The 26,847-nt window shown below is 48.1% G+C and overlaps 18 non-coding genes and 5 pseudogenes across 18 annotated transcripts; all 23 read left to right on the top strand.

The window, feature by feature from the left end:
* The first annotated feature begins 608 nt into the window (after positions 1-608).
* Positions 609-799, top strand: LOC138776659 (U2 spliceosomal RNA). The gene has a single exon (XR_011360779.1). It is a non-coding gene; the product is annotated as a U2 spliceosomal RNA (small nuclear RNA).
* A 962-nt stretch (positions 800-1,761) lies between these two features.
* On the top strand, positions 1,762-1,952 carry LOC138776658 (U2 spliceosomal RNA). Its single transcript, XR_011360778.1, has one exon. It is a non-coding gene; the product is annotated as a U2 spliceosomal RNA (small nuclear RNA).
* Positions 1,953-2,902: 950 nt separating this feature from the next.
* Positions 2,903-3,093, top strand: LOC138776657 (U2 spliceosomal RNA). The gene has a single exon (XR_011360777.1). It is a non-coding gene; the product is annotated as a U2 spliceosomal RNA (small nuclear RNA).
* Positions 3,094-4,043: 950 nt separating this feature from the next.
* Positions 4,044-4,234, top strand: LOC138776655 (U2 spliceosomal RNA). The gene has a single exon (XR_011360776.1). It is a non-coding gene; the product is annotated as a U2 spliceosomal RNA (small nuclear RNA).
* Positions 4,235-5,196: 962 nt separating this feature from the next.
* LOC138776654 (U2 spliceosomal RNA) lies at positions 5,197-5,387 on the top strand. The gene has a single exon (XR_011360775.1). It is a non-coding gene; the product is annotated as a U2 spliceosomal RNA (small nuclear RNA).
* A 962-nt stretch (positions 5,388-6,349) lies between these two features.
* Positions 6,350-6,540, top strand: LOC138776653 (U2 spliceosomal RNA). Its single transcript, XR_011360774.1, has one exon. It is a non-coding gene; the product is annotated as a U2 spliceosomal RNA (small nuclear RNA).
* Positions 6,541-7,502: 962 nt separating this feature from the next.
* Positions 7,503-7,693, top strand: LOC138776651 (U2 spliceosomal RNA). Its single transcript, XR_011360772.1, has one exon. It is a non-coding gene; the product is annotated as a U2 spliceosomal RNA (small nuclear RNA).
* A 962-nt stretch (positions 7,694-8,655) lies between these two features.
* LOC138776626 (U2 spliceosomal RNA) lies at positions 8,656-8,794 on the top strand (annotated as a pseudogene).
* A 1,378-nt stretch (positions 8,795-10,172) lies between these two features.
* Positions 10,173-10,399, top strand: LOC138776613 (U2 spliceosomal RNA; annotated as a pseudogene).
* Positions 10,400-11,361: 962 nt separating this feature from the next.
* Positions 11,362-11,552, top strand: LOC138776650 (U2 spliceosomal RNA). The gene has a single exon (XR_011360771.1). It is a non-coding gene; the product is annotated as a U2 spliceosomal RNA (small nuclear RNA).
* A 962-nt stretch (positions 11,553-12,514) lies between these two features.
* Positions 12,515-12,705, top strand: LOC138776649 (U2 spliceosomal RNA). Its single transcript, XR_011360770.1, has one exon. It is a non-coding gene; the product is annotated as a U2 spliceosomal RNA (small nuclear RNA).
* Positions 12,706-13,647: 942 nt separating this feature from the next.
* Positions 13,648-13,838, top strand: LOC138776648 (U2 spliceosomal RNA). Its single transcript, XR_011360769.1, has one exon. It is a non-coding gene; the product is annotated as a U2 spliceosomal RNA (small nuclear RNA).
* A 962-nt stretch (positions 13,839-14,800) lies between these two features.
* Positions 14,801-14,991, top strand: LOC138776619 (U2 spliceosomal RNA). The gene has a single exon (XR_011360752.1). It is a non-coding gene; the product is annotated as a U2 spliceosomal RNA (small nuclear RNA).
* Positions 14,992-15,010: 19 nt separating this feature from the next.
* On the top strand, positions 15,011-15,192 carry LOC138776604 (U2 spliceosomal RNA). Its single transcript, XR_011360750.1, has one exon. It is a non-coding gene; the product is annotated as a U2 spliceosomal RNA (small nuclear RNA).
* Positions 15,193-16,138: 946 nt separating this feature from the next.
* LOC138776647 (U2 spliceosomal RNA) lies at positions 16,139-16,329 on the top strand. The gene has a single exon (XR_011360768.1). It is a non-coding gene; the product is annotated as a U2 spliceosomal RNA (small nuclear RNA).
* Positions 16,330-17,291: 962 nt separating this feature from the next.
* LOC138776646 (U2 spliceosomal RNA) lies at positions 17,292-17,482 on the top strand. Its single transcript, XR_011360767.1, has one exon. It is a non-coding gene; the product is annotated as a U2 spliceosomal RNA (small nuclear RNA).
* A 954-nt stretch (positions 17,483-18,436) lies between these two features.
* Positions 18,437-18,551, top strand: LOC138776618 (U2 spliceosomal RNA; annotated as a pseudogene).
* A 670-nt stretch (positions 18,552-19,221) lies between these two features.
* On the top strand, positions 19,222-19,437 carry LOC138776602 (U2 spliceosomal RNA; annotated as a pseudogene).
* A 954-nt stretch (positions 19,438-20,391) lies between these two features.
* Positions 20,392-20,582, top strand: LOC138776645 (U2 spliceosomal RNA). The gene has a single exon (XR_011360766.1). It is a non-coding gene; the product is annotated as a U2 spliceosomal RNA (small nuclear RNA).
* Positions 20,583-21,536: 954 nt separating this feature from the next.
* Positions 21,537-21,727, top strand: LOC138776644 (U2 spliceosomal RNA). The gene has a single exon (XR_011360765.1). It is a non-coding gene; the product is annotated as a U2 spliceosomal RNA (small nuclear RNA).
* Positions 21,728-22,693: 966 nt separating this feature from the next.
* Positions 22,694-22,884, top strand: LOC138776643 (U2 spliceosomal RNA). The gene has a single exon (XR_011360764.1). It is a non-coding gene; the product is annotated as a U2 spliceosomal RNA (small nuclear RNA).
* A 946-nt stretch (positions 22,885-23,830) lies between these two features.
* On the top strand, positions 23,831-24,021 carry LOC138776642 (U2 spliceosomal RNA). The gene has a single exon (XR_011360763.1). It is a non-coding gene; the product is annotated as a U2 spliceosomal RNA (small nuclear RNA).
* Positions 24,022-26,438: 2,417 nt separating this feature from the next.
* Positions 26,439-26,647, top strand: LOC138776607 (U2 spliceosomal RNA; annotated as a pseudogene).
* Positions 26,648-26,847: the final 200 nt, after the last annotated feature.

Genomic DNA, 26,847 nt, shown 5'->3' with positions numbered 1-26,847 from the left:
ACCGTTTCCTTTGGATTTGATTTCCTGGTGGCCGGCCGATGTATCCTGCTGATGCTGCCTGCCTACGGCTCCAGCTGGGAGAATTCACCCTCCATGTTCTTTGATAGATAGATTAGATACATTAGATAGAATAGATAGGATAGATAGGATAGATTAGATAGATAGATAGATAGATAGATAGATAGATAGATAGATAGATAGATAGATAGATAGGTAGGTAGGTAGGTAGGTAGGTAGGTACTAATAATAAGCTAGCCAGCTAGGCAGCCAGCCACAGAGACAGCCAGCCAGCTACAGAGACAGCCAGCCAAAGAGCTAGCTGCATGTCATGTATGCCAGACAGAGACGGAGACAGAGACAGAGACGTGTATGTCTGCCATCCATCAGGTGGAAGCAGACGCAGTGTGATTGGGGGGTGGAGCTATTCAGATTTGAGAGCAGAAAGGAAGACAGAGGCAGTGCTAGGCAATAGGAGATGCAGTGTGAAAGCACGTCCGGTCCGCCATCTGAGAGGGTGGAGCGCATAATAGGGTATGTATGTCTGGCTTCGCCTTAACAAGAAGGACGTGGTGTCCGAGAAGGGGAGTTTTCGGGAAACCGTTGTGGCCATCGCTTCTCGGCCTTTTGGCTAAGATCAAGTGTAGTATCTGTTCTTATCAGTTTAATATCTGATACGTCCCCTATCTGGGGACCATATATTAAATGGATTTTTAGAACAGGGAGATGGAAAAAGAGCTTGCTCTGTCCTCTCCAGGCATTGACCTGGTATTGCAGTGCCTCCAGGTTCAGTGCACCCCCTAATGAGTTTGCAAAAAACAGAGCAAAAGAATGAAGAAGGAAACAAGCCGGCTGCACCTGAAACTACTGTTTTGCAAGAAACATCCCTCGAGTGTGTTGTGCGCAGGTGGACCGACCCCGAAAAATTAGCCCGAGTGTGGCTACGAAAAGTTTGTTTGTCCAAGACTTGCTGGCCTCTGTTGCCATGGCAACCAACTGGCAGAGTTGTTTACAACTTGGCTGCCGGGCCAGTGCTGGTGATGTCATCGCGGGACGTGATGTCATCAAGGCTTTGCTGCTATACACAGCTGCCAGCACAACAAGCAGCTCAGTTGCAGCCGGTCAAGCGACCGAGCAGGTAGGTGGAAAGGTAGGTGCAGTTTATTAAACCGTTTCCTTTGGATTTGATTTCCTGGTGGCCGGCCGATGTATCCTGCTGATGCTGCCTGCCTACGGCTCCAGCTGGGAGAATTCACCCTCCATGTTCTTTGATAGATAGATTAGATACATTAGATAGAATAGATAGGATAGATAGGATAGATTAGATAGATAGATAGATAGATAGATAGATAGATAGATAGATAGATAGATAGATAGGTAGGTAGGTAGGTAGGTACTAATAATAAGCTAGCCAGCTAGGCAGCCAGCCACAGAGACAGCCAGCCAGCTACAGAGACAGCCAGCCAAAGAGCTAGCTGCATGTCATGTATGCCAGACAGAGACGGAGACAGAGACAGAGACGTGTATGTCTGCCATCCATCAGGTGGAAGCAGACGCAGTGTGATTGGGGGGTGGAGCTATTCAGATTTGAGAGCAGAAAGGAAGACAGAGGCAGTGCTAGGCAATAGGAGATGCAGTGTGAAAGCACGTCCGGTCCGCCATCTGAGAGGGTGGAGCGCATAATAGGGTATGTATGTCTGGCTTCGCCTTAACAAGAAGGACGTGGTGTCCGAGAAGGGGAGTTTTCGGGAAACCGTTGTGGCCATCGCTTCTCGGCCTTTTGGCTAAGATCAAGTGTAGTATCTGTTCTTATCAGTTTAATATCTGATACGTCCCCTATCTGGGGACCATATATTAAATGGATTTTTAGAACAGGGAGATGGAAAAAGAGCTTGCTCTGTCCTCTCCAGGCATTGACCTGGTATTGCAGTGCCTCCAGGTTCAGTGCACCCCCTAATGAGTTTGCAAAAAACAGAGCAAAAGAATGAAGAAGGAAACAAGCCGGCTGCACCTGAAACTACTGTTTTGCAAGAAACATCCCTCGAGTGTGTTGTGCGCAGGTGGACCGACCCCGAAAAATTAGCCCGAGTGTGGCTACGAAAAGTTTGTTTGTCCAAGACTTGCTGGCCTCTGTTGCCATGGCAACCAACTGGCAGAGTTGTTTACAACTTGGCTGCCGGGCCAGTGCTGGTGATGTCATCGCGGGACGTGATGTCATCAAGGCTTTGCTGCTATACACAGCTGCCAGCACAACAAGCAGCTCAGTTGCAGCCGGTCAAGCGACCGAGCAGGTAGGTGGAAAGGTAGGTGCAGTTTATTAAACCGTTTCCTTTGGATTTGATTTCCTGGTGGCCGGCCGATGTATCCTGCTGATGCTGCCTGCCTACGGCTCCAGCTGGGAGAATTCACCCTCCATGTTCTTTGATAGATAGATTAGATACATTAGATAGAATAGATAGGATAGATAGGATAGATTAGATAGATAGATAGATAGATAGATAGATAGATAGATAGGTAGGTAGGTAGGTAGGTAGGTACTAATAATAAGCTAGCCAGCTAGGCAGCCAGCCACAGAGACAGCCAGCCAGCTACAGAGACAGCCAGCCAAAGAGCTAGCTGCATGTCATGTATGCCAGACAGAGACGGAGACAGAGACAGAGACGTGTATGTCTGCCATCCATCAGGTGGAAGCAGACGCAGTGTGATTGGGGGGTGGAGCTATTCAGATTTGAGAGCAGAAAGGAAGACAGAGGCAGTGCTAGGCAATAGGAGATGCAGTGTGAAAGCACGTCCGGTCCGCCATCTGAGAGGGTGGAGCGCATAATAGGGTATGTATGTCTGGCTTCGCCTTAACAAGAAGGACGTGGTGTCCGAGAAGGGGAGTTTTCGGGAAACCGTTGTGGCCATCGCTTCTCGGCCTTTTGGCTAAGATCAAGTGTAGTATCTGTTCTTATCAGTTTAATATCTGATACGTCCCCTATCTGGGGACCATATATTAAATGGATTTTTAGAACAGGGAGATGGAAAAAGAGCTTGCTCTGTCCTCTCCAGGCATTGACCTGGTATTGCAGTGCCTCCAGGTTCAGTGCACCCCCTAATGAGTTTGCAAAAAACAGAGCAAAAGAATGAAGAAGGAAACAAGCCGGCTGCACCTGAAACTACTGTTTTGCAAGAAACATCCCTCGAGTGTGTTGTGCGCAGGTGGACCGACCCCGAAAAATTAGCCCGAGTGTGGCTACGAAAAGTTTGTTTGTCCAAGACTTGCTGGCCTCTGTTGCCATGGCAACCAACTGGCAGAGTTGTTTACAACTTGGCTGCCGGGCCAGTGCTGGTGATGTCATCGCGGGACGTGATGTCATCAAGGCTTTGCTGCTATACACAGCTGCCAGCACAACAAGCAGCTCAGTTGCAGCCGGTCAAGCGACCGAGCAGGTAGGTGGAAAGGTAGGTGCAGTTTATTAAACCGTTTCCTTTGGATTTGATTTCCTGGTGGCCGGCCGATGTATCCTGCTGATGCTGCCTGCCTACGGCTCCAGCTGGGAGAATTCACCCTCCATGTTCTTTGATAGATAGATTAGATACATTAGATAGAATAGATAGGATAGATAGGATAGATTAGATAGATAGATAGATAGATAGATAGATAGATAGATAGGTAGGTAGGTAGGTAGGTAGGTACTAATAATAAGCTAGCCAGCTAGGCAGCCAGCCACAGAGACAGCCAGCCAGCTACAGAGACAGCCAGCCAAAGAGCTAGCTGCATGTCATGTATGCCAGACAGAGACGGAGACAGAGACAGAGACGTGTATGTCTGCCATCCATCAGGTGGAAGCAGACGCAGTGTGATTGGGGGGTGGAGCTATTCAGATTTGAGAGCAGAAAGGAAGACAGAGGCAGTGCTAGGCAATAGGAGATGCAGTGTGAAAGCACGTCCGGTCCGCCATCTGAGAGGGTGGAGCGCATAATAGGGTATGTATGTCTGGCTTCGCCTTAACAAGAAGGACGTGGTGTCCGAGAAGGGGAGTTTTCGGGAAACCGTTGTGGCCATCGCTTCTCGGCCTTTTGGCTAAGATCAAGTGTAGTATCTGTTCTTATCAGTTTAATATCTGATACGTCCCCTATCTGGGGACCATATATTAAATGGATTTTTAGAACAGGGAGATGGAAAAAGAGCTTGCTCTGTCCTCTCCAGGCATTGACCTGGTATTGCAGTGCCTCCAGGTTCAGTGCACCCCCTAATGAGTTTGCAAAAAACAGAGCAAAAGAATGAAGAAGGAAACAAGCCGGCTGCACCTGAAACTACTGTTTTGCAAGAAACATCCCTCGAGTGTGTTGTGCGCAGGTGGACCGACCCCGAAAAATTAGCCCGAGTGTGGCTACGAAAAGTTTGTTTGTCCAAGACTTGCTGGCCTCTGTTGCCATGGCAACCAACTGGCAGAGTTGTTTACAACTTGGCTGCCGGGCCAGTGCTGGTGATGTCATCGCGGGACGTGATGTCATCAAGGCTTTGCTGCTATACACAGCTGCCAGCACAACAAGCAGCTCAGTTGCAGCCGGTCAAGCGACCGAGCAGGTAGGTGGAAAGGTAGGTGCAGTTTATTAAACCGTTTCCTTTGGATTTGATTTCCTGGTGGCCGGCCGATGTATCCTGCTGATGCTGCCTGCCTACGGCTCCAGCTGGGAGAATTCACCCTCCATGTTCTTTGATAGATAGATTAGATACATTAGATAGAATAGATAGGATAGATAGGATAGATTAGATAGATAGATAGATAGATAGATAGATAGATAGATAGATAGATAGATAGATAGGTAGGTAGGTAGGTAGGTACTAATAATAAGCTAGCCAGCTAGGCAGCCAGCCACAGAGACAGCCAGCCAGCTACAGAGACAGCCAGCCAAAGAGCTAGCTGCATGTCATGTATGCCAGACAGAGACGGAGACAGAGACAGAGACGTGTATGTCTGCCATCCATCAGGTGGAAGCAGACGCAGTGTGATTGGGGGGTGGAGCTATTCAGATTTGAGAGCAGAAAGGAAGACAGAGGCAGTGCTAGGCAATAGGAGATGCAGTGTGAAAGCACGTCCGGTCCGCCATCTGAGAGGGTGGAGCGCATAATAGGGTATGTATGTCTGGCTTCGCCTTAACAAGAAGGACGTGGTGTCCGAGAAGGGGAGTTTTCGGGAAACCGTTGTGGCCATCGCTTCTCGGCCTTTTGGCTAAGATCAAGTGTAGTATCTGTTCTTATCAGTTTAATATCTGATACGTCCCCTATCTGGGGACCATATATTAAATGGATTTTTAGAACAGGGAGATGGAAAAAGAGCTTGCTCTGTCCTCTCCAGGCATTGACCTGGTATTGCAGTGCCTCCAGGTTCAGTGCACCCCCTAATGAGTTTGCAAAAAACAGAGCAAAAGAATGAAGAAGGAAACAAGCCGGCTGCACCTGAAACTACTGTTTTGCAAGAAACATCCCTCGAGTGTGTTGTGCGCAGGTGGACCGACCCCGAAAAATTAGCCCGAGTGTGGCTACGAAAAGTTTGTTTGTCCAAGACTTGCTGGCCTCTGTTGCCATGGCAACCAACTGGCAGAGTTGTTTACAACTTGGCTGCCGGGCCAGTGCTGGTGATGTCATCGCGGGACGTGATGTCATCAAGGCTTTGCTGCTATACACAGCTGCCAGCACAACAAGCAGCTCAGTTGCAGCCGGTCAAGCGACCGAGCAGGTAGGTGGAAAGGTAGGTGCAGTTTATTAAACCGTTTCCTTTGGATTTGATTTCCTGGTGGCCGGCCGATGTATCCTGCTGATGCTGCCTGCCTACGGCTCCAGCTGGGAGAATTCACCCTCCATGTTCTTTGATAGATAGATTAGATACATTAGATAGAATAGATAGGATAGATAGGATAGATTAGATAGATAGATAGATAGATAGATAGATAGATAGATAGATAGATAGATAGGTAGGTAGGTAGGTAGGTAGGTACTAATAATAAGCTAGCCAGCTAGGCAGCCAGCCACAGAGACAGCCAGCCAGCTACAGAGACAGCCAGCCAAAGAGCTAGCTGCATGTCATGTATGCCAGACAGAGACGGAGACAGAGACAGAGACGTGTATGTCTGCCATCCATCAGGTGGAAGCAGACGCAGTGTGATTGGGGGGTGGAGCTATTCAGATTTGAGAGCAGAAAGGAAGACAGAGGCAGTGCTAGGCAATAGGAGATGCAGTGTGAAAGCACGTCCGGTCCGCCATCTGAGAGGGTGGAGCGCATAATAGGGTATGTATGTCTGGCTTCGCCTTAACAAGAAGGACGTGGTGTCCGAGAAGGGGAGTTTTCGGGAAACCGTTGTGGCCATCGCTTCTCGGCCTTTTGGCTAAGATCAAGTGTAGTATCTGTTCTTATCAGTTTAATATCTGATACGTCCCCTATCTGGGGACCATATATTAAATGGATTTTTAGAACAGGGAGATGGAAAAAGAGCTTGCTCTGTCCTCTCCAGGCATTGACCTGGTATTGCAGTGCCTCCAGGTTCAGTGCACCCCCTAATGAGTTTGCAAAAAACAGAGCAAAAGAATGAAGAAGGAAACAAGCCGGCTGCACCTGAAACTACTGTTTTGCAAGAAACATCCCTCGAGTGTGTTGTGCGCAGGTGGACCGACCCCGAAAAATTAGCCCGAGTGTGGCTACGAAAAGTTTGTTTGTCCAAGACTTGCTGGCCTCTGTTGCCATGGCAACCAACTGGCAGAGTTGTTTACAACTTGGCTGCCGGGCCAGTGCTGGTGATGTCATCGCGGGACGTGATGTCATCAAGGCTTTGCTGCTATACACAGCTGCCAGCACAACAAGCAGCTCAGTTGCAGCCGGTCAAGCGACCGAGCAGGTAGGTGGAAAGGTAGGTGCAGTTTATTAAACCGTTTCCTTTGGATTTGATTTCCTGGTGGCCGGCCGATGTATCCTGCTGATGCTGCCTGCCTACGGCTCCAGCTGGGAGAATTCACCCTCCATGTTCTTTGATAGATAGATTAGATACATTAGATAGAATAGATAGGATAGATAGGATAGATTAGATAGATAGATAGATAGATAGATAGATAGATAGATAGATAGATAGATAGGTAGGTAGGTAGGTAGGTAGGTACTAATAATAAGCTAGCCAGCTAGGCAGCCAGCCACAGAGACAGCCAGCCAGCTACAGAGACAGCCAGCCAAAGAGCTAGCTGCATGTCATGTATGCCAGACAGAGACGGAGACAGAGACAGAGACGTGTATGTCTGCCATCCATCAGGTGGAAGCAGACGCAGTGTGATTGGGGGGTGGAGCTATTCAGATTTGAGAGCAGAAAGGAAGACAGAGGCAGTGCTAGGCAATAGGAGATGCAGTGTGAAAGCACGTCCGGTCCGCCATCTGAGAGGGTGGAGCGCATAATAGGGTATGTATGTCTGGCTTCGCCTTAACAAGAAGGACGTGGTGTCCGAGAAGGGGAGTTTTCGGGAAACCGTTGTGGCCATCGCTTCTCGGCCTTTTGGCTAAGATCAAGTGTAGTATCTGTTCTTATCAGTTTAATATCTGATACGTCCCCTATCTGGGGACCATATATTAAATGGATTTTTAGAACAGGGAGATGGAAAAAGAGCTTGCTCTGTCCTCTCCAGGCATTGACCTGGTATTGCAGTGCCTCCAGGTTCAGTGCACCCCCTAATGAGTTTGCAAAAAACAGAGCAAAAGAATGAAGAAGGAAACAAGCCGGCTGCACCTGAAACTACTGTTTTGCAAGAAACATCCCTCGAGTGTGTTGTGCGCAGGTGGACCGACCCCGAAAAATTAGCCCGAGTGTGGCTACGAAAAGTTTGTTTGTCCAAGACTTGCTGGCCTCTGTTGCCATGGCAACCAACTGGCAGAGTTGTTTACAACTTGGCTGCCGGGCCAGTGCTGGTGATGTCATCGCGGGACGTGATGTCATCAAGGCTTTGCTGCTATACACAGCTGCCAGCACAACAAGCAGCTCAGTTGCAGCCGGTCAAGCGACCGAGCAGGTAGGTGGAAAGGTAGGTGCAGTTTATTAAACCGTTTCCTTTGGATTTGATTTCCTGGTGGCCGGCCGATGTATCCTGCTGATGCTGCCTGCCTACGGCTCCAGCTGGGAGAATTCACCCTCCATGTTCTTTGATAGATAGATTAGATACATTAGATAGAATAGATAGGATAGATAGGATAGATTAGATAGATAGATAGATAGATAGATAGATAGATAGATAGATAGATAGATAGGTAGGTAGGTAGGTAGGTAGGTACTAATAATAAGCTAGCCAGCTAGGCAGCCAGCCACAGAGACAGCCAGCCAGCTACAGAGACAGCCAGCCAAAGAGCTAGCTGCATGTCATGTATGCCAGACAGAGACGGAGACAGAGACAGAGACGTGTATGTCTGCCATCCATCAGGTGGAAGCAGACGCAGTGTGATTGGGGGGTGGAGCTATTCAGATTTGAGAGCAGAAAGGAAGACAGAGGCAGTGCTAGGCAATAGGAGATGCAGTGTGAAAGCACGTCCGGTCCGCCATCTGAGAGGGTGGAGCGCATAATAGGGTATGTATGTCTGGCTTCGCCTTAACAAGAAGGACGTGGTGTCCGAGAAGGGGAGTTTTCGGGAAACCGTTGTGGCCATCGCTTCTCGGCCTTTTGGCTAAGATCAAGTGTAGTATCTACAGGAGATCTGGTCAGAAGGTGCCTGGGGTACCCGACCTGTCGGCCTTGGAGGATTACCTCCTTGTTGCTATTGGCAGGCGGCTTAGTCCCCAGGCAACGGGAAGCGATCACACCTACCTGCATCCGCAGGGGAGGTGCACCGGTTTGGTTAGTGTTTGGAGAAGACCCCGTTTTTGAAGATGGAAGCAACTAATGAAGATGGAACTACAGCGGAGGAGGTCCCAGCTTATGCGAAAATAAGAAATGGGATTCGTTTTACGTTGAGAGACCCCAGGAAGAAGGAATTGGGCCTAGTCTTTCTGGTTGAAGAAGTTTTCTTCAAGTTGCTGGGGCTACAGCGGAGCCAAATCCTGGCTCTTTTGGAATTCCCAAGGCGAGGTGTATACGATTTGGTTCTGAGTTCGGAAGAGGATCATAGCAATCTCCTGGGTAAGATGGAAAGTGTTAAGAGTAGTGCTGTACTTAATGGTATTGATGTCACTTCTCATTTTCCGAGGCGAGAAAGAATGGTAACTATAAGAATGTATAGCCCTTACGTGACGGAGGAGGAGATCTCGGCTTTCTTGGCAGAATATTGTGAGGAAGTAACCGCGAAAGGGAAGGTCCTTAACCAGTTCGGGTTGTGGACTATGAAGTGGAGATTCTTTGCAAAATTTAAAGTATTGGAAAATGAGAAGGTATATGTCCCTCCAGCACGGTTTAAGATCGGCTCTGTCAACGGAGACCTGTTTTTTTCGGGAATGGAGTTGTTTTGTAGGAAATGTAAACAATACGGGCATACAAAGGAAAGTTGTTCAGTTCCCTGGTGTTCAAAATGTCAAAAAGAGGGACATTCAGCTGAATCGTGTGATCAGAAAAAAACCTGTCACCAATGTGGAAGCACAGATCACTTGTATGCGTCCTGTCCCGCTAAAAAGAAGCGGGAGAGGGAGAAAGAGGATGTGCAGGAAGCTGCTGGAGGCGCTGGTTGCGGCCCGCAGGAGGAAGCGGAAGGGCTGGTGATTCAGAGAGGCCCAAGGATCAGAGGGAAGAAAGTAAAATTTCTTTCGGAAGAAGAAAAAAAGGACTATGATACTATTCCAAAAGAGATTTGGGAGGAGATTGAAAATTTAGAGGGGAAACATATCCCTCTGAGTATATTGCATAAGAAAGTATTGGAGCATATGGAAAAATATGGACCAAGGTTTTTTGAGACTTACAAGATACCAGTAAACGTGGTTAAGAGGATTCGGGAGTCAGGAACCAAATCAGATACAATGTTGCAAATATTGGCTTATTTTGGTATGAAAGCAGGTATGAGACTTTGAAATTTAAGTTTGTTTTTTTCTTGTGTTATTTAGGTTGCTTTATGAAGTGGAGTGGTTTTGTTTTCGTTTTGTATTATGATTTATTAGATATATAGATTAAATTGGATATGACCATGATGATGAGATGGTTGGAGTATTGAGGAAGGTATGAGCAGTTTACTGTTTATATCGTTTTTAACCATTCTGAATGGTTTTAAAAAAAAAAAAAAAAAAAAAAAAAAAAAAAAAAAAAAAAAAAAAATCTGTTCTTATCAGTTTAATATCTGATACGTCCCCTATCTGGGGACCATATATTAAATGGATTTTTAGAACAGGGAGATGGAAAAAGAGCTTGCTCTGTCCTCTCCAGGCATTGACCTGGTATTGCAGTGCCTCCAGGTTCAGTGCACCCCCTAATGAGTTTGCAAAAAACAGAGCAAAAGAATGAAGAAGGAAACAAGCCGGCTGCACCTGAAACTACTGTTTTGCAAGAAACATCCCTCGAGTGTGTTGTGCGCAGGTGGACCGACCCCGAAAAATTAGCCCGAGTGTGGCTACGAAAAGTTTGTTTGTCCAAGACTTGCTGGCCTCTGTTGCCATGGCAACCAACTGGCAGAGTTGTTTACAACTTGGCTGCCGGGCCAGTGCTGGTGATGTCATCGCGGGACGTGATGTCATCAAGGCTTTGCTGCTATACACAGCTGCCAGCACAACAAGCAGCTCAGTTGCAGCCGGTCAAGCGACCGAGCAGGTAGGTGGAAAGGTAGGTGCAGTTTATTAAACCGTTTCCTTTGGATTTGATTTCCTGGTGGCCGGCCGATGTATCCTGCTGATGCTGCCTGCCTACGGCTCCAGCTGGGAGAATTCACCCTCCATGTTCTTTGATAGATAGATTAGATACATTAGATAGAATAGATAGGATAGATAGGATAGATTAGATAGATAGATAGATAGATAGATAGATAGATAGATAGATAGATAGATAGATAGGTAGGTAGGTAGGTAGGTACTAATAATAAGCTAGCCAGCTAGGCAGCCAGCCACAGAGACAGCCAGCCAGCTACAGAGACAGCCAGCCAAAGAGCTAGCTGCATGTCATGTATGCCAGACAGAGACGGAGACAGAGACAGAGACGTGTATGTCTGCCATCCATCAGGTGGAAGCAGACGCAGTGTGATTGGGGGGTGGAGCTATTCAGATTTGAGAGCAGAAAGGAAGACAGAGGCAGTGCTAGGCAATAGGAGATGCAGTGTGAAAGCACGTCCGGTCCGCCATCTGAGAGGGTGGAGCGCATAATAGGGTATGTATGTCTGGCTTCGCCTTAACAAGAAGGACGTGGTGTCCGAGAAGGGGAGTTTTCGGGAAACCGTTGTGGCCATCGCTTCTCGGCCTTTTGGCTAAGATCAAGTGTAGTATCTGTTCTTATCAGTTTAATATCTGATACGTCCCCTATCTGGGGACCATATATTAAATGGATTTTTAGAACAGGGAGATGGAAAAAGAGCTTGCTCTGTCCTCTCCAGGCATTGACCTGGTATTGCAGTGCCTCCAGGTTCAGTGCACCCCCTAATGAGTTTGCAAAAAACAGAGCAAAAGAATGAAGAAGGAAACAAGCCGGCTGCACCTGAAACTACTGTTTTGCAAGAAACATCCCTCGAGTGTGTTGTGCGCAGGTGGACCGACCCCGAAAAATTAGCCCGAGTGTGGCTACGAAAAGTTTGTTTGTCCAAGACTTGCTGGCCTCTGTTGCCATGGCAACCAACTGGCAGAGTTGTTTACAACTTGGCTGCCGGGCCAGTGCTGGTGATGTCATCGCGGGACGTGATGTCATCAAGGCTTTGCTGCTATACACAGCTGCCAGCACAACAAGCAGCTCAGTTGCAGCCGGTCAAGCGACCGAGCAGGTAGGTGGAAAGGTAGGTGCAGTTTATTAAACCGTTTCCTTTGGATTTGATTTCCTGGTGGCCGGCCGATGTATCCTGCTGATGCTGCCTGCCTACGGCTCCAGCTGGGAGAATTCACCCTCCATGTTCTTTGATAGATAGATTAGATACATTAGATAGAATAGATAGGATAGATAGGATAGATTAGATAGATAGATAGATAGATAGATAGATAGATAGATAGATAGATAGATAGATAGGTAGGTAGGTAGGTAGGTACTAATAATAAGCTAGCCAGCTAGGCAGCCAGCCACAGAGACAGCCAGCCAGCTACAGAGACAGCCAGCCAAAGAGCTAGCTGCATGTCATGTATGCCAGACAGAGACGGAGACAGAGACAGAGACGTGTATGTCTGCCATCCATCAGGTGGAAGCAGACGCAGTGTGATTGGGGGGTGGAGCTATTCAGATTTGAGAGCAGAAAGGAAGACAGAGGCAGTGCTAGGCAATAGGAGATGCAGTGTGAAAGCACGTCCGGTCCGCCATCTGAGAGGGTGGAGCGCATAATAGGGTATGTATGTCTGGCTTCGCCTTAACAAGAAGGACGTGGTGTCCGAGAAGGGGAGTTTTCGGGAAACCGTTGTGGCCATCGCTTCTCGGCCTTTTGGCTAAGATCAAGTGTAGTATCTGTTCTTATCAGTTTAATATCTGATACGTCCCCTATCTGGGGACCATATATTAAATGGATTTTTAGAACAGGGAGATGGAAAAAGAGCTTGCTCTGTCCTCTCCAGGCATTGACCTGGTATTGCAGTGCCTCCAGGTTCAGTGCACCCCCTAATGAGTTTGCAAAAAACAGAGCAAAAGAATGAAGAAGGAAACAAGCCGGCTGCACCTGAAACTACTGTTTTGCAAGAAACATCCCTCGAGTGTGTTGTGCGCAGGTGGACCGACCCCGAAAAATTAGCCCGAGTGTGGCTACGAAAAGTTTGTTTGTCCAAGACTTGCTGGCCTCTGTTGCCATGGCAACCAACTGGCAGAGTTGTTTACAACTTGGCTGCCGGGCCAGTGCTGGTGATGTCATCGCGGGACGTGATGTCATCAAGGCTTTGCTGCTATACACAGCTGCCAGCACAACAAGCAGCTCAGTTGCAGCCGGTCAAGCGACCGAGCAGGTAGGTGGAAAGGTAGGTGCAGTTTATTAAACCGTTTCCTTTGGATTTGATTTCCTGGTGGCCGGCCGATGTATCCTGCTGATGCTGCCTGCCTACGGCTCCAGCTGGGAGAATTCACCCTCCATGTTCTTTGATAGATAGATTAGATACATTAGATAGAATAGATAGGATAGATAGGATAGATTAGATAGATAGATAGATAGATAGATAGATAGATAGGTAGGTAGGTAGGTAGGTACTAATAATAAGCTAGCCAGCTAGGCAGCCAGCCACAGAGACAGCCAGCCAGCTACAGAGACAGCCAGCCAAAGAGCTAGCTGCATGTCATGTATGCCAGACAGAGACGGAGACAGAGACAGAGACGTGTATGTCTGCCATCCATCAGGTGGAAGCAGACGCAGTGTGATTGGGGGGTGGAGCTATTCAGATTTGAGAGCAGAAAGGAAGACAGAGGCAGTGCTAGGCAATAGGAGATGCAGTGTGAAAGCACGTCCGGTCCGCCATCTGAGAGGGTGGAGCGCATAATAGGGTATGTATGTCTGGCTTCGCCTTAACAAGAAGGACGTGGTGTCCGAGAAGGGGAGTTTTCGGGAAACCGTTGTGGCCATCGCTTCTCGGCCTTTTGGCTAAGATCAAGTGTAGTATCTGTTCTTATCAGTTTAATATCTGATACGTCCCCTATCTGGGGACCATATATTAAATGGATTTTTAGAACAGGGAGATGGAAAAAGAGCTTGCTCTGTCCTCTCCAGGCATTGACCTGGTATTGCAGTGCCTCCAGGTTCAGTGCACCCCCTAATGAGTTTGCAAAAAACAGAGCAAAAGAATGAAGAAGGAAACAAGCCGGCTGCACCTGAAACTACTGTTTTGCAAGAAACATCCCTCGAGTGTGTTGTGCGCAGGTGGACCGACCCCGAAAAATTAGCCCGAGTGTGGCTACGAAAAGTTTGTTTGTCCAAGACTTGCTGGCCTCTGTTGCCATGGCAACCAACTGGCAGAGTTGTTTACAACTTGGCTGCCGGGCCAGTGCTGGTGATGTCATCGCGGGACGTGATGTCATCAAGGCTTTGCTGCTATACACAGCTGCCAGCACAACAAGCAGCTCAGTTGCAGCCGGTCAAGCGACCGAGCAGGTAGGTGGAAAGGTAGGTGCAGTTTATTAAACCGTTTCCTTTGGATTTGATTTCCTGGTGGCCGGCCGATGTATCCTGCTGATGCTGCCTGCCTACGGCTCCAGCTGGGAGAATTCACCCTCCATGTTCTTTGATAGATAGATTAGATACATTAGATAGAATAGATAGGATAGATAGGATAGATTAGATAGATAGATAGATAGATAGATAGATAGATAGATAGATAGATAGATAGATAGGTAGGTAGGTAGGTAGGTACTAATAATAAGCTAGCCAGCTAGGCAGCCAGCCACAGAGACAGCCAGCCAGCTACAGAGACAGCCAGCCAAAGAGCTAGCTGCATGTCATGTATGCCAGACAGAGACGGAGACAGAGACAGAGACGTGTATGTCTGCCATCCATCAGGTGGAAGCAGACGCAGTGTGATTGGGGGGTGGAGCTATTCAGATTTGAGAGCAGAAAGGAAGACAGAGGCAGTGCTAGGCAATAGGAGATGCAGTGTGAAAGCACGTCCGGTCCGCCATCTGAGAGGGTGGAGCGCATAATAGGGTATGTATGTCTGGCTTCGCCTTAACAAGAAGGACGTGGTGTCCGAGAAGGGGAGTTTTCGGGAAACCGTTGTGGCCATCGCTTCTCGGCCTTTTGGCTAAGATCAAGTGTAGTATCTGTTCAGGATATTTGTCCCGAACCTTTGCAGGTGCCTTCTGGCCCGGAAGGGGAGGGAATGTGGTTGGTTGGGGGCCCATCTCTTTTTAGAGTGGGCTTGCGATAGACCGCATCCTTGTTGCACTTTTTTGTGTGGCACGTCTGCACCTTTTTGTGCACTTGGGTGAGAGCACGCTCCTCGGACTCTCAGAAGAAAAGATCTGTTCTTATCAGTTTAATATCTGATACGTCCCCTATCTGGGGACCATATATTAAATGGATTTTTAGAACAGGGAGATGGAAAAAGAGCTTGCTCTGTCCTCTCCAGGCATTGACCTGGTATTGCAGTGCCTCCAGGTTCAGTGCACCCCCTAATGAGTTTGCAAAAAACAGAGCAAAAGAATGAAGAAGGAAACAAGCCGGCTGCACCTGAAACTACTGTTTTGCAAGAAACATCCCTCGAGTGTGTTGTGCGCAGGTGGACCGACCCCGAAAAATTAGCCCGAGTGTGGCTACGAAAAGTTTGTTTGTCCAAGACTTGCTGGCCTCTGTTGCCATGGCAACCAACTGGCAGAGTTGTTTACAACTTGGCTGCCGGGCCAGTGCTGGTGATGTCATCGCGGGACGTGATGTCATCAAGGCTTTGCTGCTATACACAGCTGCCAGCACAACAAGCAGCTCAGTTGCAGCCGGTCAAGCGACCGAGCAGGTAGGTGGAAAGGTAGGTGCAGTTTATTAAACCGTTTCCTTTGGATTTGATTTCCTGGTGGCCGGCCGATGTATCCTGCTGATGCTGCCTGCCTACGGCTCCAGCTGGGAGAATTCACCCTCCATGTTCTTTGATAGATAGATTAGATACATTAGATAGAATAGATAGGATAGATAGGATAGATTAGATAGATAGATAGATAGATAGATAGATAGATAGATAGGTAGGTAGGTAGGTAGGTACTAATAATAAGCTAGCCAGCTAGGCAGCCAGCCACAGAGACAGCCAGCCAGCTACAGAGACAGCCAGCCAAAGAGCTAGCTGCATGTCATGTATGCCAGACAGAGACGGAGACAGAGACAGAGACGTGTATGTCTGCCATCCATCAGGTGGAAGCAGACGCAGTGTGATTGGGGGGTGGAGCTATTCAGATTTGAGAGCAGAAAGGAAGACAGAGGCAGTGCTAGGCAATAGGAGATGCAGTGTGAAAGCACGTCCGGTCCGCCATCTGAGAGGGTGGAGCGCATAATAGGGTATGTATGTCTGGCTTCGCCTTAACAAGAAGGACGTGGTGTCCGAGAAGGGGAGTTTTCGGGAAACCGTTGTGGCCATCGCTTCTCGGCCTTTTGGCTAAGATCAAGTGTAGTATCTGTTCTTATCAGTTTAATATCTGATACGTCCCCTATCTGGGGACCATATATTAAATGGATTTTTAGAACAGGGAGATGGAAAAAGAGCTTGCTCTGTCCTCTCCAGGCATTGACCTGGTATTGCAGTGCCTCCAGGTTCAGTGCACCCCCTAATGAGTTTGCAAAAAACAGAGCAAAAGAATGAAGAAGGAAACAAGCCGGCTGCACCTGAAACTACTGTTTTGCAAGAAACATCCCTCGAGTGTGTTGTGCGCAGGTGGACCGACCCCGAAAAATTAGCCCGAGTGTGGCTACGAAAAGTTTGTTTGTCCAAGACTTGCTGGCCTCTGTTGCCATGGCAACCAACTGGCAGAGTTGTTTACAACTTGGCTGCCGGGCCAGTGCTGGTGATGTCATCGCGGGACGTGATGTCATCAAGGCTTTGCTGCTATACACAGCTGCCAGCACAACAAGCAGCTCAGTTGCAGCCGGTCAAGCGACCGAGCAGGTAGGTGGAAAGGTAGGTGCAGTTTATTAAACCGTTTCCTTTGGATTTGATTTCCTGGTGGCCGGCCGATGTATCCTGCTGATGCTGCCTGCCTACGGCTCCAGCTGGGAGAATTCACCCTCCATGTTCTTTGATAGATAGATTAGATACATTAGATAGAATAGATAGGATAGATAGGATAGATTAGATAGATAGATAGATAGATAGATAGATAGATAGATAGATAGATAGATAGGTAGGTAGGTAGGTAGGTAGGTACTAATAATAAGCTAGCCAGCTAGGCAGCCAGCCACAGAGACAGCCAGCCAGCTACAGAGACAGCCAGCCAAAGAGCTAGCTGCATGTCATGTATGCCAGACAGAGACGGAGACAGAGACAGAGACGTGTATGTCTGCCATCCATCAGGTGGAAGCAGACGCAGTGTGATTGGGGGGTGGAGCTATTCAGATTTGAGAGCAGAAAGGAAGACAGAGGCAGTGCTAGGCAATAGGAGATGCAGTGTGAAAGCACGTCCGGTCCGCCATCTGAGAGGGTGGAGCGCATAATAGGGTATGTATGTCTGGCTTCGCCTTAACAAGAAGGACGTGGTGTCCGAGAAGGGGAGTTTTCGGGAAACCGTTGTGGCCATCGCTTCTCGGCCTTTTGGCTAAGATCAAGTGTAGTATCTGTTCTTATCAGTTTAATATCTGATACGTCCCCTATCTGGGGACCATATATTAAATGGATTTTTAGAACAGGGAGATGGAAAAAGAGCTTGCTCTGTCCTCTCCAGGCATTGACCTGGTATTGCAGTGCCTCCAGGTTCAGTGCACCCCCTAATGAGTTTGCAAAAAACAGAGCAAAAGAATGAAGAAGGAAACAAGCCGGCTGCACCTGAAACTACTGTTTTGCAAGAAACATCCCTCGAGTGTGTTGTGCGCAGGTGGACCGACCCCGAAAAATTAGCCCGAGTGTGGCTACGAAAAGTTTGTTTGTCCAAGACTTGCTGGCCTCTGTTGCCATGGCAACCAACTGGCAGAGTTGTTTACAACTTGGCTGCCGGGCCAGTGCTGGTGATGTCATCGCGGGACGTGATGTCATCAAGGCTTTGCTGCTATACACAGCTGCCAGCACAACAAGCAGCTCAGTTGCAGCCGGTCAAGCGACCGAGCAGGTAGGTGGAAAGGTAGGTGCAGTTTATTAAACCGTTTCCTTTGGATTTGATTTCCTGGTGGCCGGCCGATGTATCCTGCTGATGCTGCCTGCCTACGGCTCCAGCTGGGAGAATTCACCCTCCATGTTCTTTGATAGATAGATTAGATACATTAGATAGAATAGATAGGATAGATAGGATAGATTAGATAGATAGATAGATAGATAGATAGATAGATAGATAGATAGATAGATAGGTAGGTAGGTAGGTACTAATAATAAGCTAGCCAGCTAGGCAGCCAGCCACAGAGACAGCCAGCCAGCTACAGAGACAGCCAGCCAAAGAGCTAGCTGCATGTCATGTATGCCAGACAGAGACGGAGACAGAGACAGAGACGTGTATGTCTGCCATCCATCAGGTGGAAGCAGACGCAGTGTGATTGGGGGGTGGAGCTATTCAGATTTGAGAGCAGAAAGGAAGACAGAGGCAGTGCTAGGCAATAGGAGATGCAGTGTGAAAGCACGTCCGGTCCGCCATCTGAGAGGGTGGAGCGCATAATAGGGTATGTATGTCTGGCTTCGCCTTAACAAGAAGGACGTGGTGTCCGAGAAGGGGAGTTTTCGGGAAACCGTTGTGGCCATCGCTTCTCGGCCTTTTGGCTAAGATCAAGTGTAGTATCTGTTCTTATCAGTGAGCAGAGAACCACACAGACGGCATGGGTAGAACGGTTGGCTGTGCGGCCTGAGCAGCCTTCCTAGTAGGTCATGCCCGTCTGGATCTGGCCATGAGGTTTCGAGGGGGTTGAGAGTCGAGGTGCAGAAGTGCCCTGGGAGTGGTGACCCCAGGGTGCCTGAACTCACTGGGTGTGGGACCCCAATTGAGGAATGGCACTGAGCACGCACTTCACATTCACACCCCTTTGAGCACACACCTCTAGTTTTCCGGCCTCTGGCTCTGTGAAAATTACGAGGAATTTTTATAGATCCGGCCAGATGTCCGGGCTGTTTTGCACAGCGCACGTCTGATTTATTTATTCTTTTTGTCACTGTGTGTTCACTTTCCACGTTTGTTTGTCACTAGGATCCTTCGGGTTGCGGTCGCCTTTTGGGGACCCCTCGGAGGTCTAGGGGAGGCATGTGTGGCCATCTGCGCTCCTTGCCTCCCTGCACCCCCGGTTCTCCTTCGGGAGTGACCACCTTTTGATTGAATGACGAACGGTGAGTGCCTGGGTTACGCTCAGGTACAAGCCGTAGTTGTTTACCGGTCTGCTCTTGGCCTCGTCTGAGAGCGGACATTTGTCCTGGACCTTTGCAGGTGCCTTTTGGCCCGGAAGGGAAGGGAATTAGGTGTGTTGGGGGCCCATCTCTTTTTAGAGTGGGCTTGCGATAGACCGCATCCTAGTGCACTTTTTTGTGTGGCACGCTACACTTTTTTAGTAGCACTTGGGTGATGAGAGCACGTTGCCTCGACTCTCAAAAAAAAAAAAATCTGTTCTTATCAGTTTAATATCTGATACGTCCCCTATCTGGGGACCATATATTAAATGGATTTTTAGAACAGGGAGATGGAAAAAGAGCTTGCTCTGTCCTCTCCAGGCATTGACCTGGTATTGCAGTGCCTCCAGGTTCAGTGCACCCCCTAATGAGTTTGCAAAAAACAGAGCAAAAGAATGAAGAAGGAAACAAGCCGGCTGCACCTGAAACTACTGTTTTGCAAGAAACATCCCTCGAGTGTGTTGTGCGCAGGTGGACCGACCCCGAAAAATTAGCCCGAGTGTGGCTACGAAAAGTTTGTTTGTCCAATACTTGCTGGCCTCTGTTGCCATGGCAACCAACTGGCAGAGTTGTTTACAACTTGGCTGCCGGGCCAGTGCTGGTGATGTCATCGCGGGACGTGATGTCATCAAGGCTTTGCTGCTATACACAGCTGCCAGCACAACAAGCAGCTCAGTTGCAGCCGGTCAAGCGACCGAGCAGGTAGGTGGAAAGGTAGGTGCAGTTTATTAAACCGTTTCCTTTGGATTTGATTTCCTGGTGGCCGGCCGATGTATCCTGCTGATGCTGCCTGCCTACGGCTCCAGCTGGGAGAATTCACCCTCCATGTTCTTTGATAGATAGATTAGATACATTAGATAGAATAGATAGGATAGATAGGATAGATTAGATAGATAGATAGATAGATAGATAGATAGATAGATAGATAGGTAGGTAGGTAGGTAGGTAGGTACTAATAATAAGCTAGCCAGCTAGGCAGCCAGCCACAGAGACAGCCAGCCAGCTACAGAGACAGCCAGCCAAAGAGCTAGCTGCATGTCATGTATGCCAGACAGAGACGGAGACAGAGACAGAGACGTGTATGTCTGCCATCCATCAGGTGGAAGCAGACGCAGTGTGATTGGGGGGTGGAGCTATTCAGATTTGAGAGCAGAAAGGAAGACAGAGGCAGTGCTAGGCAATAGGAGATGCAGTGTGAAAGCACGTCCGGTCCGCCATCTGAGAGGGTGGAGCGCATAATAGGGTATGTATGTCTGGCTTCGCCTTAACAAGAAGGACGTGGTGTCCGAGAAGGGGAGTTTTCGGGAAACCGTTGTGGCCATCGCTTCTCGGCCTTTTGGCTAAGATCAAGTGTAGTATCTGTTCTTATCAGTTTAATATCTGATACGTCCCCTATCTGGGGACCATATATTAAATGGATTTTTAGAACAGGGAGATGGAAAAAGAGCTTGCTCTGTCCTCTCCAGGCATTGACCTGGTATTGCAGTGCCTCCAGGTTCAGTGCACCCCCTAATGAGTTTGCAAAAAACAGAGCAAAAGAATGAAGAAGGAAACAAGCCGGCTGCACCTGAAACTACTGTTTTGCAAGAAACATCCCTCGAGTGTGTTGTGCGCAGGTGGACCGACCCCGAAAAATTAGCCCGAGTGTGGCTACGAAAAGTTTGTTTGTCCAAGACTTGCTGGCCTCTGTTGCCATGGCAACCAACTGGCAGAGTTGTTTACAACTTGGCTGCCGGGCCAGTGCTGGTGATGTCATCGCGGGACGTGATGTCATCAAGGCTTTGCTGCTATACACAGCTGCCAGCACAACAAGCAGCTCAGTTGCAGCCGGTCAAGCGACCGAGCAGGTAGGTGGAAAGGTAGGTGCAGTTTATTAAACCGTTTCCTTTGGATTTGATTTCCTGGTGGCCGGCCGATGTATCCTGCTGATGCTGCCTGCCTACGGCTCCAGCTGGGAGAATTCACCCTCCATGTTCTTTGATAGATAGATTAGATACATTAGATAGAATAGATAGGATAGATAGGATAGATTAGATAGATAGATAGATAGATAGATAGATAGATAGATAGATAGGTAGGTAGGTAGGTAGGTAGGTACTAATAATAAGCTAGCCAGCTAGGCAGCCAGCCACAGAGACAGCCAGCCAGCTACAGAGACAGCCAGCCAAAGAGCTAGCTGCATGTCATGTATGCCAGACAGAGACGGAGACAGAGACAGAGACGTGTATGTCTGCCATCCATCAGGTGGAAGCAGACGCAGTGTGATTGGGGGGTGGAGCTATTCAGATTTGAGAGCAGAAAGGAAGACAGAGGCAGTGCTAGGCAATAGGAGATGCAGTGTGAAAGCACGTCCGGTCCGCCATCTGAGAGGGTGGAGCGCATAATAGGGTATGTATGTCTGGCTTCGCCTTAACAAGAAGGACGTGGTGTCCGAGAAGGGGAGTTTTCGGGAAACCGTTGTGGCCATCGCTTCTCGGCCTTTTGGCTAAGATCAAGTGTAGTATCTGTTCTTATCAGTTTAATATCTGATACGTCCCCTATCTGGGGACCATATATTAAATGGATTTTTAGAACAGGGAGATGGAAAAAGAGCTTGCTCTGTCCTCTCCAGGCATTGACCTGGTATTGCAGTGCCTCCAGGTTCAGTGCACCCCCTAATGAGTTTGCAAAAAACAGAGCAAAAGAATGAAGAAGGAAACAAGCCGGCTGCACCTGAAACTACTGTTTTGCAAGAAACATCCCTCGAGTGTGTTGTGCGCAGGTGGACCGACCCCGAAAAATTAGCCCGAGTGTGGCTACGAAAAGTTTGTTTGTCCAAGACTTGCTGGCCTCTGTTGCCATGGCAACCAACTGGCAGAGTTGTTTACAACTTGGCTGCCGGGCCAGTGCTGGTGATGTCATCGCGGGACGTGATGTCATCAAGGCTTTGCTGCTATACACAGCTGCCAGCACAACAAGCAGCTCAGTTGCAGCCGGTCAAGCGACCGAGCAGGTAGGTGGAAAGGTAGGTGCAGTTTATTAAACCGTTTCCTTTGGATTTGATTTCCTGGTGGCCGGCCGATGTATCCTGCTGATGCTGCCTGCCTACGGCTCCAGCTGGGAGAATTCACCCTCCATGTTCTTTGATAGATAGATTAGATACATTAGATAGAATAGATAGGATAGATAGGATAGATTAGATAGATAGATAGATAGATAGATAGATAGATAGATAGATAGATAGATAGGTAGGTAGGTAGGTAGGTAGGTAGGTACTAATAATAAGCTAGCCAGCTAGGCAGCCAGCCACAGAGACAGCCAGCCAGCTACAGAGACAGCCAGCCAAAGAGCTAGCTGCATGTCATGTATGCCAGACAGAGACGGAGACAGAGACAGAGACGTGTATGTCTGCCATCCATCAGGTGGAAGCAGACGCAGTGTGATTGGGGGGTGGAGCTATTCAGATTTGAGAGCAGAAAGGAAGACAGAGGCAGTGCTAGGCAATAGGAGATGCAGTGTGAAAGCACGTCCGGTCCGCCATCTGAGAGGGTGGAGCGCATAATAGGGTATGTATGTCTGGCTTCGCCTTAACAAGAAGGACGTGGTGTCCGAGAAGGGGAGTTTTCGGGAAACCGTTGTGGCCATCGCTTCTCGGCCTTTTGGCTAAGATCAAGTGTAGTATCTGTTCTTATCAGTTTAATATCTGATACGTCCCCTATCTGGGGACCATATATTAAATGGATTTTTAGAACAGGGAGATGGAAAAAGAGCTTGCTCTGTCCTCTCCAGGCATTGACCTGGTATTGCAGTGCCTCCAGGTTCAGTGCACCCCCTAATGAGTTTGCAAAAAACAGAGCAAAAGAATGAAGAAGGAAACAAGCCGGCTGCACCTGAAACTACTGTTTTGCAAGAAACATCCCTCGAGTGTGTTGTGCGCAGGTGGACCGACCCCGAAAAATTAGCCCGAGTGTGGCTACGAAAAGTTTGTTTGTCCAAGACTTGCTGGCCTCTGTTGCCATGGCAACCAACTGGCAGAGTTGTTTACAACTTGGCTGCCGGGCCAGTGCTGGTGATGTCATCGCGGGACGTGATGTCATCAAGGCTTTGCTGCTATACACAGCTGCCAGCACAACAAGCAGCTCAGTTGCAGCCGGTCAAGCGACCGAGCAGGTAGGTGGAAAGGTAGGTGCAGTTTATTAAACCGTTTCCTTTGGATTTGATTTCCTGGTGGCCGGCCGATGTATCCTGCTGATGCTGCCTGCCTACGGCTCCAGCTGGGAGAATTCACCCTCCATGTTCTTTGATAGATAGATTAGATACATTAGATAGAATAGATAGGATAGATAGGATAGATTAGATAGATAGATAGATAGATAGATAGATAGATAGATAGGTAGGTAGGTAGGTAGGTACTAATAATAAGCTAGCCAGCTAGGCAGCCAGCCACAGAGACAGCCAGCCAGCTACAGAGACAGCCAGCCAAAGAGCTAGCTGCATGTCATGTATGCCAGACAGAGACGGAGACAGAGACAGAGACGTGTATGTCTGCCATCCATCAGGTGGAAGCAGACGCAGTGTGATTGGGGGGTGGAGCTATTCAGATTTGAGAGCAGAAAGGAAGACAGAGGCAGTGCTAGGCAATAGGAGATGCAGTGTGAAAGCACGTCCGGTCCGCCATCTGAGAGGGTGGAGCGCATAATAGGGTATGTATGTCTGGCTTCGCCTTAACAAGAAGGACGTGGTGTCCGAGAAGGGGAGTTTTCGGGAAACCGTTGTGGCCATCGCTTCTCGGCCTTTTGGCTAAGATCAAGTGTAGTATCTGTTCTTATCAGTTTAATATCTGATACGTCCCCTATCTGGGGACCATATATTAAATGGATTTTTAGAACAGGGAGATGGAAAAAGAGCTTGCTCTGTCCTCTCCAGGCATTGACCTGGTATTGCAGTGCCTCCAGGTTCAGTGCACCCCCTAATGAGTTTGCAAAAAACAGAGCAAAAGAATGAAGAAGGAAACAAGCCGGCTGCACCTGAAACTACTGTTTTGCAAGAAACATCCCTCGAGTGTGTTGTGCGCAGGTGGACCGACCCCGAAAAATTAGCCCGAGTGTGGCTACGAAAAGTTTGTTTGTCCAAGACTTGCTGGCCTCTGTTGCCATGGCAACCAACTGGCAGAGTTGTTTACAACTTGGCTGCCGGGCCAGTGCTGGTGATGTCATCGCGGGACGTGATGTCATCAAGGCTTTGCTGCTATACACAGCTGCCAGCACAACAAGCAGCTCAGTTGCAGCCGGTCAAGCGACCGAGCAGGTAGGTGGAAAGGTAGGTGCAGTTTATTAAACCGTTTCCTTTGGATTTGATTTCCTGGTGGCCGGCCGATGTATCCTGCTGATGCTGCCTGCCTACGGCTCCAGCTGGGAGAATTCACCCTCCATGTTCTTTGATAGATAGATTAGATACATTAGATAGAATAGATAGGATAGATAGGATAGATTAGATAGATAGATAGATAGATAGATAGATAGATAGATAGATAGATAGATAGGTAGGTAGGTAGGTAGGTAGGTAGGTACTAATAATAAGCTAGCCAGCTAGGCAGCCAGCCACAGAGACAGCCAGCCAGCTACAGAGACAGCCAGCCAAAGAGCTAGCTGCATGTCATGTATGCCAGACAGAGACGGAGACAGAGACAGAGACGTGTATGTCTGCCATCCATCAGGTGGAAGCAGACGCAGTGTGATTGGGGGGTGGAGCTATTCAGATTTGAGAGCAGAAAGGAAGACAGAGGCAGTGCTAGGCAATAGGAGATGCAGTGTGAAAGCACGTCCGGTCCGCCATCTGAGAGGGTGGAGCGCATAATAGGGTATGTATGTCTGGCTTCGCCTTAACAAGAAGGACGTGGTGTCCGAGAAGGGGAGTTTTCGGGAAACCGTTGTGGCCATCGCTTCTCGGCCTTTTGGCTAAGATCAGTGATCCCACCTACTTGCCTGGCAAGGGAGGTGCTCCTGTTCCTGTATGGTGTGTTGGCGATACCTGGAAAATGGAAGCGATAAATGCGGATGGAACTACGGCAGAGGAAGTCCCGGGATATGCAAAGATCAGAAATGGATGTCGTTTTATACTGAGAGACCCTGGAAAGAAAGAGCGGGGACTTGTTTTCCTGGTGGAGGAGATTTTCTTCAAGCTCTTCGGTTTGCAGAGGAGTCAGATCCTGGCCCTGCTGGAATTTCCAAAGCGTGGAGTGTACGACCTGGTACTAACTTCAGAAGAGGATTACAGTTATCTGATGGGTAAGACTGAATGTTGTAAGGGAAATGCTATACTGAATGGTATTGATATAATATCTCATTTTCCGAGGCGACAAAGACTGATAACTGTGCGGATATACAGCCCTTATGTGGATGAGGAGGAAATTTCGTTGTTCCTGGCGCAGTACTGCGAGGAAGTTGTTTCCAAGGGGAAAATCTTGAACTTGTTCGGGATATGGACAATGAAGTGGAGGTTCGCTGTGAAGTTTAAAGAAATGGAAAATGGAAAGATTTGTGTGCCTCCAGGCCGTTTCAAAATTGGAACTGTCAATGGAGACTTGTTCTATTCGGGAATGGAAGAGTTTTGTCGTAAATGTAAAAAATATGGACATGTGAAAGAGCATTGTACGGTATTGTTTTGTGCAAAATGCCAAACGGAAGGACATTCAGCTGATTCCTGTGAGAAACAGAAGGTTTGCCACTTATGTGGGAATGATGGCCACCTGTATGCGGCATGTCCACTTAGAAAGAAGCGGGGGAGGGAGAAGGAGGAGAAGGAGGAGAAGGAGGAGAAGGAGAAGGAGGAGGGTCAGGTAGTAGTTGGAGAAAGTGATAGTCTGCGGCGGGAGGAAAATATAGAGCCTGCAGTTAGAAGGGCTCCCAGAGAGGTAGAGGAGACTCCTAGAGAGGGGGAAAAAAAGAAAAAGATAGTTAGGTCACCTTCAGAGGAAGGAAGTAGGGATCAGGAGGTTGTGTCTCTGGAAGATTGGGAGCATATAGCTTCGCTAGAAAGGAGGAGTTTTTACGGCAGAGTAGAGGAAAAAGCAAAAGACAGCATGATAAAAGATATAAAAGGGTTCTTTGAGTTCTATAATGTACCTGCTCATATAAGAAAGCGAGTAGAAGAGACACGTTCTATATCACCTAGTATGTTCCGTGTATTGACGTATCTTGCCTTCAAGGGTGGTTTGAGAGGGTAATATAATTTGTTGGGGTTTTTCTGTTTTTTTTTCTGGTATAAAGTTATATGATAGTTTTGTTTCTTTGTGTAGAAGATAGAATTTTTCTTTGTTTGTTTTGTGTATTGTTTTGCAAAGTTATTTTTTGTTGTTGTAAGCTTTTGTTTTTTAATAAAATTGGTTGTTATCCTTTTGGATAATCAACTTTAAAAAAAAAAAAAAAAAAAAAAAAAAAAAAAATCTGTTCTTATCAGTTTAATATCTGATACGTCCCCTATCTGGGGACCATATATTAAATGGATTTTTAGAACAGGGAGATGGAAAAAGAGCTTGCTCTGTCCTCTCCAGGCATTGACCTGGTATTGCAGTGCCTCCAGGTTCAGTGCACCCCCTAATGAGTTTGCAAAAAACAGAGCAAAAGAATGAAGAAGGAAACAAGCCGGCTGCACCTGAAACTACTGTTTTGCAAGAAACATCCCTCGAGTGTGTTGTGCGCAGGTGGACCGACCCCGAAAAATTAGCCCGAGTGTGGCTACGAAAAGTTTGTTTGTCCAAGACTTGCTGGCCTCTGTTGCCATGGCAACCAACTGGCA

Source organism: Dendropsophus ebraccatus, unplaced genomic scaffold (assembly GCF_027789765.1).
Source record: "Dendropsophus ebraccatus isolate aDenEbr1 unplaced genomic scaffold, aDenEbr1.pat pat_scaffold_460_ctg1, whole genome shotgun sequence".
Taxonomy (NCBI): domain Eukaryota; kingdom Metazoa; phylum Chordata; class Amphibia; order Anura; family Hylidae; genus Dendropsophus; species Dendropsophus ebraccatus.
This window is presented reverse-complemented; position numbering and strand designations above follow the sequence as displayed.